Source organism: Lonchura striata, chromosome 12 (genome assembly GCF_046129695.1).
Source record: "Lonchura striata isolate bLonStr1 chromosome 12, bLonStr1.mat, whole genome shotgun sequence".
Classification (NCBI taxonomy): domain Eukaryota; kingdom Metazoa; phylum Chordata; class Aves; order Passeriformes; family Estrildidae; genus Lonchura; species Lonchura striata.
The window spans coordinates 24,259,137-24,268,336 of NC_134614.1; the positions used below are offsets into that span (position 1 = coordinate 24,259,137).

At 43.5% G+C, this 9,200-nt stretch overlaps 1 long non-coding RNA gene across 1 annotated transcript; it reads left to right on the forward strand.

Annotated features, from left to right (window-relative positions):
- Positions 1-3,984: 3,984 nt before the first annotated feature.
- Positions 3,985-8,084, forward strand: LOC144247003 (uncharacterized). Its single transcript, XR_013340724.1, has 3 exons — positions 3,985-4,113; positions 6,465-6,529; positions 7,034-8,084. It is a non-coding gene; the product is annotated as an uncharacterized LOC144247003 (long non-coding RNA).
- Positions 8,085-9,200: the final 1,116 nt, after the last annotated feature.

Here is a 9,200-nt window from a genome sequence, read left to right on the forward strand (position 1 = left end):
AATCAGGTGATGTAAATAATCTGCAACCTATGCCCCAAAGCCATAAAGTTGATTTTGATATTGCGAAGACAAATCCTCCCGGGCATTTGCTTTATTTAGACCAGACAAGAAAATCAGATCAGACAGTGTTTATGGCACAGATCAGACTTTGTGGAAGCAAGATTTGCCCTTGGGTTTGCCATGGCAACTTGCTGTTGAACCCACATGCTATATATAATCTGCATAAATTAAAGTGCACCTTTCATGGAGCATTCAGGAACAGACTCTGTTAACACCTTGTGTTCAAAATAAAAATTGCTCCACTCAAGTCTGTATTATGGAAGTGGATCACAAGGCTTCCTGGGAAAATCCAGATTATGGCTATTTCCATGAAAATAAAATCTGATCTCTATTCTTCCTAGACAGTTCTTGACAAGGAGTTGAAATTACTCATCTCAAAATAGAGTAGCAGGTCCCCACAGACACAATGTGGTATTTAAATAGAAAAAAATTGTTAGGAGCCCATGGTGCTTTGGAGCCAGCAGACTGCCTGTGATCATACTTGCAAAGATGTTCACTGGCCATGCACAGAGAAATGCAGCTGCCATCTGCATCCTAGGTAGGAAAAGGATGACAGCAACAGTCAGTGGGGATGTGACAAGGTGAATAAAGCGGACAAAACAGAGGTGAAGGTCTTCCTGTAAGGTTGTCTCATTTCTTAGATCTGAATCTATCTGAATTTCATCTTATTCCTAATTGCTTTATGAGGTATCTCAAGATGTGCAACCAGTAAAGCAATAATAGCAGATCACAATGCACTCAACACAGACCATGAAGAATAATAGCCTATGAGTCAAGCAATATGCCCTCTCTAAATGTTATGATGCTTCTTGCCGACAGGAATATTAATCACCCCAGGAACTGACAGGATCTGATGGGAGAGACTGTTATTAATATCATCTCCCTTGGAAACATTTGCAATGGTAATAGTAATTTTAATAATGCTGGAACAAAATTAAGTAGGTTGGCTAGCTTCGCAGCAAATGGGAACACTGAGGAAGGCAATACATAAACAGAGAGACTAATTCATGAAGGAGATGGACCAGATTTCTCATGTGTGTCTGTTGACAGCTCAGACATGATAACGCGAGGGGGAGGAAACTTTTTGTTTTAAAGGTTGCATTTGCTTCATCAATTGTCAAAATCTTGTTAAAAGTCTAATTCAGTTATGATGTTTTTGTTGCTATCCAGAGACTGAATGTATGTATTAGAGCGGCCTTATATACAATTTTTGCCACAAGCAATTTACTATGATTATATTATTCTAATCTGGCTGGTTCCCATGGAGCCTCTGAACCGAAATCGTATCAGAGGAAGATGAATATTAACAATCCTATCTCTCTCAGGGGAGCTAACAAAAGAATGGAGATCTCACATTTAGGTTCAGCACAAAGAATTTTGAAATGGCCATGGAATTATTGACATCAGTTCTCAAGATTCCTAGTTCAGTTATTTACTGCTCAGCTTTTCTATACCTGTGCCAAAAGCCAGCAAGATTACAGTGGAAATAATGAATTTGTAAGCTAAACAATGAGGAATGTGTCAGAAGGAGAACTATGATAAGGATTTAGTAGGAAAACAAAGTGCCAAGAGGACTGCCTTTGATTCTTTCCTTTGTTACATTCTGCTTCACGTGAATATGCCATCTGCCTTAGAGTATTATATACCAATTAAAATTTAAAAAAACAGATAAAATTGGAGCAGTGTTTTAGGCCGATGGCAAATTTCCCAACCACTTTTTAAAAATATTAAACCAAATAATTCTATGAGTGAAGACTTATCTCTGAGCATCCAGTATGAGACATTCAAGCTGTGTTGATAGCTATGACTGGCAGTGAGTCCGCCAATGCTGTATTACATTCCCAATTGGAAAACTGTAATCAGGCATTTGGCTTTAAAACTTCTCAGGCAAAAGGAAGAAAAATAAATGAAATTGTAGAAATTGAGACATTTTTCAAACCTTTCTTTCTGGACCAATTCTCTTTAAGAGTGGTATCAACTGAAGAGAAAATTTAGGCTCCTCCCAAATGTATTTACAAGATGCATAGAAAATAGTTACCCATATATGAATTATCTTATCCCTGGAAAGGAAGTGGTAAGACACTTATTTAGCTGCTCATGTGGGCAAGATGATGATAAGAAACTCTGAAATAAAACCCCTCTCCATTCCAGAGCTTAATCATTTTAAAAGGGAGATAATACTACTGTTCCAGCCCCTGCATGTTGCTGCCTGAGGTGTATATCAATCTCCATTCAAGATTTTAATAGACTGGGATGAGACTTTTTGTTACTATGGCCTGATATCTCAGTCCTCTATTTACAAGAACAGCTACTTAGGACACTTTGGTTAAAAGGAATTCCTGTTGAAAAAGGCCAGTTGGCCTGAAATACTTTGTGCCATAAAATAGTCAATGCCAGAAAAATTTGCACGCCTCTCATCTGGTAGGAAATAGCTAATACACAGGAGGGTGACTGCGAGAAATGGCATGCTTCACACCAGAGAGGCTGCTTGGAATCCCTGCTTGTCCCAGCAGGTCCACACTGAATCTCCAAAATTATGTCTGGATGAGCAGAGGATCAAACAAGTGTTCTTGATTTGTATTGATGTCTTAAAAGTAGGTGTGATATTTTCCTGGCAAGGAGAATGTGGAAAGCCTGCAGGCAGCATGATGTTAGTTAGGATCAGCATGTGCTGTGAAATTCAGATCTGTCTCAGAAACAGGTTGTCTAGTTTTGATCCTCTAGAGCAAGCATACACTGAGAAGCAGGAATTAGGCACAGACCCACAGCAATTTTATTTTCATTATCCAATCTTAAGGGGCTCAGGTCCTGTGCTCCTACTGGAGCCAATAATCTCACTTCTTCAACACCCTCTTGTTATTCCCCAGCTTTCAATTCCTGTGAGTTGTGATGATGAGGTTAATAGTTTTGCCTTGCCCTGCAAGAAAGAATAAAACTATTTCAGCACCTTCCAGCCTCTATCATCTCCAAAAAGTACTTCTTTATCATTGGACTTCAGCTACATCTGTCAACTAAAGAAAACTAGAAGAATTAGATATGAGAAATACCTCCACCAGACCAGCTCAAACAATCACAGAACAGGCTTTAAGTGTTCAGGCATAGCCTGCTGTATCTCTGCCCACTGCAGCACCAGCCAGGAATTCCTGATAACTTTTTACTGAATGCATTAAGATATTTTTTCTGCATAAATGAGTAGGTCTGTGACATCAAGAGTTTCTCTTTACTTTGCAGTACTTTATTATCCTATTATCGCTATTTGCAAACATCTGTGCTCAGCACTTCCTTCCTTGAAATACTAAATGTTCATAAAACCTAACCACCAGCCATACACTCAGTAAACGGCTGTATGCACTAATGTGGAATTAAAACCATTATTTGGGTGATTTATTTTAAGCAGATAAGTTACAAAGGAGCAGATAAAAATTACAGGCTGCTTATTTTCCTTTTTCCTCTGCTGCTGTAACACTTTCAGTGATTAGCTGGCATTTTAAAGTGTGTTTGGGTGTTGGGGAGGGTTTTTGGGTTTTGTTTTTTGGGTTATTTTTTTTTTTTGACTCTCAGGCAAACAGGCAACCCACCAAAACTGAAAGCTGGAAAGTGAAGTATTTTTTACAGCTGGAATCTCGGCTTAGACTAAACGTCTTCCTTTTCCTGTTTTGTTCAGGGCTCTCAAATATATTTGTTCTCGGTATCTGGCGCTCTCATTGCTACACATTCTTCCCAGCTGGAGATCAGAAGCAGCGGCGAAGGAGGCCGGGAACAGAGAACGGAGCACTCTTTTGTGCGCCCATGTCCAGCGGTAACACTTTTTGGCCACCCCAACCCTGCGTCTTGCCGACCGGCGGGCGCACGCTGCTGCCTCTCCGGCGAGCGCAGCCGCCGCGCATCGCTCCGTGCCGGGCAGCACCCGCCCGGCGCCGCCGCCGGGCGCGGCCCAGCCGTAAGGGCGGGGCGGGCAGCGGGGCCCCGCCGGTCGCTGCGGTGCTTCCGTCGGAGCCGTGTCCGCTTCCGCTCTTCTCGCGGCTGGCGGCAGCACCCTAGGACCCCGACCAAGTAAGCGCATCCCCGCGGGTGGCCACGGGCCTCGGGATGTTTCCTGCCCGCCGTGCCGGCGTCCCCCCCGGGGCAGAGGAGGGGGCGAGGAGGGGCCTGGCACTGCGCCGGGCGGGGGTCGCTCCGCGTTCCGCTCCCCGCCGTGGTTCTGCCCCGGCCGCTCGCCCCCTTCGTGGCCGTGTCTGCGCTCGGTGGGGAGCCTTGGGGCTGGAGCAGGGTTGTGGCCCGCGGGCAGAGCGCCTGCCCCGGGCGCATGGCTGCTCGCACGCTGCCGCCGCGGCTGCGGCTCCTCCCGGGCGAGGGGCAGGCCCTGGCCGCCAGTGACGCGCGCAGTGCCGTGGGCTGTGTTTTCTGAATGGGCTGGGGTCAGAGCTTTGTGCTACCATGAGATGCTTTCTGCCATCTCATTTCCCCCCTTAAATCCTATCAGCAAACTAATACAACCAAGCTTCCGTCTCTCGCATTAGAGAGCCTGGGGACCTTGGTAAATAGTACAAATAGATGATATGAAGTGCTCTAAAAAAAAAAAAAAAAAAAAGGTCTCTGCTTATCATCGCGTGCATCATTTTTGAATGGGTTTAATACTCTCCACTGAAAGAAATACAGGAGCTGTAAGTGTAAAAAATTATCTATCAGAGGAAATTCGCTGTAGGTGTGGGTCGCTGGCTAGCATGATAGACCAGGAGATAGAAAAGTAGGAGATTTGGTAAGTAAAGTAATTCAAGTCTTCAGGAGTAAGCAGGGAATTAAACAAAGACAGCTTGCATTTTGCCACCCACAGCACTCAGGAGAAATAAAAAAAAATAATGAAACAGACTATTAAAATTAAGTTCAAGAAAATTATAGGGCCATATTCTGAGTAATGGTCTGAAAAATAACCACTGATGTTAGCAGCTTTATGAATAGTAATATGATGTAGCAATAACGACAAGCTCCTTTGGCATTTAAAAGTAATATGAATAGTAGCAATAACTCATGCACCAGTTTACATCTGTGGCATGTTTTGTTTGGACTGCCCATGACCCTCATGGGCATGATGCCCTAACGATCCTGAAGGTGATCAGTGGCAATGGGAAATACAAGATAAGAAGAAAGTTTAGAACAGTAAAAGAAGCAAAAAACGAAAATGGGGTAAATGAAACTAAATATATATGGTGATACTGAGGCCAAGTGATGGGTTTGAAGTCAGGGAAAAAGAAACATGCCTTAGAACATATCATCGAAACAGAAGGTATGAGTCCAGTATCATGTGAATGGGATGAGGGCAATGGAATATATGAATGACAGCTCCACATTTTTCAGTTTTCTACCTCCAGGGGTGAAAACTTGTGGATTGGCTGAGAAGGACAATCCCTGCACCATCAGCTTGAGAAGGTGGATACTTAGGCTGACTTTCCCTCTAGCTCACAGCAAAACCCCCAAAAATTGCCTCTCTGAAAATAAAAGGAGGAAGCTGTAGTTTGACCTTGTCACTTACTTTAGCCCTGACACCAGGTGTTAGAGCAGAGGTGTGCATTGCAGGATTTTTTTCACTTATATTCTATGCCACATATTAATGTTTTTAGCAGCTGTGGCAGTTTATAATTGTTCTGTTGTAAAACTATAGGCCTCTAGTACTAATAGTAGCGGCTGAATTAATAATGATTATAGATAGAAGGACTACGCCTTTGAATGAATGCTGATTGTTAAGTGCCTTCCCTGACTCAAGTCCTGAGCTGTCAAAAGTGGATTTGCAGTGTGTAAGCGCTGAAAGGCTGAATGCGGTTCAGTAGGAGACTGTGGTTACTGCCTTGGTCCTTGCACTCCAGCATCTGCCTCTGGAGTATGAATGGTCATGGTCGACACAACCACACAACCACTTGATTTCATCCAGACTCTGAGGAAGGGGTTAAGGAAAGAGGGTTGGGGAGCCTGAGAGTTTCAGAACACCATCCTTTTTAATCCTTCAGTGCTCTATATGCAGGTGTATGAGTGAGATGCATTATACAGGTAATCCTTCACACATGGCTCATTCATTCATACCTCTTAAGTTGATGCGGTGCTTAGGAAATAATGCCAGAAAATCAGCTGATACAGCTCACGTTATAAGTGGCATTCCAAAAGCTTCCAGCTTTTGAATGAAATGAAGAGCATGGGAAATCTGTAACACAGGACTTCTAATTTACATTGGCTTTATACAGTTATGAGGCTTAGGTTTACATTTTCGTGACTGTTTGATATGTGGCATTTGTTATTGGCCTCTCCAGAATACGACTGATGATGGAACTACGTGTGTTTGGAAATGTACATTTCAAAAGCCATAAAACAGGTCTTGTTAATGTAATTTTAATTTTCCTTGCTTCCTCACACAGCGTCTGTCAGCTGCCAAGTAAAGAAGATAAGCCTGTCCACACAAAAGTCTTAGTAGCCAGTAAAGGTAAGAATACATTAGATGCTTGGTACATCATGGGTATTTGTTTCAAGTTTTTGAAGTTTCAAATGCAAATCTACTTCTACATTCCAAATCTGGTATCTCCTACTTATCTAATTTCTTTGTGTACTGTAGAAGACTGTGCAGCTGCAGGTCTGTATAATCCCTTATTAGCAAGAATACTATACTTCAGTTTACAACTGGAGGATGTCTCTTTAATATCAAATTTCAGATTTATGTCCTGCATTGGCTTTGGCATTACTTCTTACTATGAATGTTAGCACTATAACCGTGCAGTTGCTGTGTGCCAGTTTTTATAGGTCAGGGCAGCTGTATTGGACCTTTCTTGAATACGCATGCCATTCTTGCAACATGCCTCTTGTGAATGTGAAATAAGCAAAATTCTGGAATATGTGCACTTAAATAGCCAGTAAATCTAGAACCCATGGATGGCTGAATTCCAAATTACTTGAATCTCACACTTCAATGTATGCTTTTCTTTCATTATAGGGATGTGCTGCCTGGAGCAGAGAGGAGGTCAGGAAAACCAAGACAAAAGAAAGGAAAGAAAATGCACGCATCACACTCCCCATGCTCTCCTGATAAGGAAGACAGGAAAACTACAGGCAACTGTCATGGAGAAGGCTGAGATGGTCAGCAGATTTTTTCATCTCTGTTGGTAATCTCTCTTCCTACATCTCACAAGCCCCTGCCCCTCAAGACTGGGACTGGGGGAGTTCGTAACAGCCATTGAAAATGAAGATCAGGTTTGGGACCATGCGAGGAGCCTGGATGTACCAGAAGTTCATGGGACGCAATCAGTAGCATTCCGTGGTCCTGAGGGAGTTGGCTGATGTAGTTGCCAGGCCATTCTCAATGATATTTGAAAAGTCTCATGGCAGACAGCTAAAATCCCCAGTGACTGAAAAAAGGGAAATATTACATGCATTTTTAAAAAGGCTAAAAACAAGGACTATGGGAACTGCTCTCCAGTCAGCCTCACCTTCTTGCATGCTAAGAACATGGAGCAGATCCCCCTGGAAGACAAGTCAAAACATTTGGGGTACAGAGAGGCAGTTAAAGACAGCCAACATGACTTCACCAATGGCAAATTGTATATGACTGATCTAGAAGCTGCATTAGAGTACAGTGGAGTAGCTGCATTAGTGAACAGTGGAAAAGCTATGAACGTCATCTACCTGGGCTTCTCTAACTCCACTGGCTTGGGCCTCCCAGCATTGTAACTGCTATATTGGAGGGATACGGGTCTGATGAATGGACCATTAGCAACCTGATCTAGTGAAAGATGTCACTGCCATAGCAGGCCCCTTCCAACTTAAGCCATTCTACGATTCTATGATTTACTGTTACTCCAGACTTATGGTCTGAGATCAAGACTGGTGATGAAATAGTAATAATGTGAAAAGTCAGGTTCTTGAAATGAGCTTTACAATCTCTGAGGCTGGTCAGTTCAAGCCTTGCAGATTGGGATTTTTTGTTATATGCTGTCTGTGATCTTCTGAAAGTGTTTCCTAAATATATTAGAAATGCTTCTGGTAAATGCTGTAGTTTCCTAATTTTTTCCAGTTTCCTTGCTGGTATTAGGTGTCATAGCAAGGAAAGGCAGCTTCCTTACATGTAGGCAGTACTGTGAAACAAGGAAAATAACCCTTTGGGCCATCCAGTCTAATTCAGAGAGTTTTACTTTTTTTTTTTTTCCCATCCCAGTTTTTTGTTGATTTTGTTTGTTTGTTTGTTTGTTTTTTTTTCAATTTTGTTCTGCACCCTTCCTTTCCTCCCTGTATCCTCTCTGCTCCCACTCCATCCTGCCTCTCATCATCTGTCCCTGGTGCTCCCATCCCACAGCTAGAAGGGTCTGTGAGCACAAATGCCTGCAGCGTTCTGCGGGGGCATCAGCAGCAGCGTTGTAGGGAAGGGATGAGCCAACTGCTGCCTCCGTGTCGTGGGGTGGCCCAGTGGCCTGTGACAGTGGAGCTGGGGAGGATCTTCAGGCCGCCTGGGGGGTGCTGCCCTTTCTTGTTGCAGCAGAGTCCCTTTCTGGGGACATGTACACGTGGAAATTGCTTTAATAATGCAGTGCACTGCTGTTCAGGGACTCGTTTTGTGCCTGCTTTGGGGGTGAGGAAAAAAGGCTGGGAGATGGGGTGGAGGCCTGGGGGCTCAGATCTCATTTGGGGAACCCCAACATCAGTGGGAGAGCCATGCTGCAGTGGAGGAGCAGGTGAGTGGAGAATGAGGGGGAGTCGTGCTGGGTGCCCTCCCCCAGAAGGACCCAAAGCTGCCAGAAGATTCACAGGGAGGGATGAGTATAGAATACCAAAACCTATCAAGGTTTTCTTTGTTATATATATTGACAATCTAAATTTATTTATAAATTCATTTTCTAATAAACCCTCTCTATCTCCTGTATTATGTACAGGAATATAAGAAACTTGGACATGATATGACATTATTTGAAAATAATGCCATAATTATTTGATATAGGAAAGAAACAATCAAGTGCCTGAAACCATAAGAAAAACTGCCGGCGCTGAAGGGAATAGGGCGCTCTGGCAACTTTTGCGTTCCTTCTCTGCCTGTCCCTAAAGCGCGTCGCAGCCCCGGGCTGAGCTGGGCGGCAGTGCTGCCGCCTTGTGGGCAAAGAGTGGTACTGCAG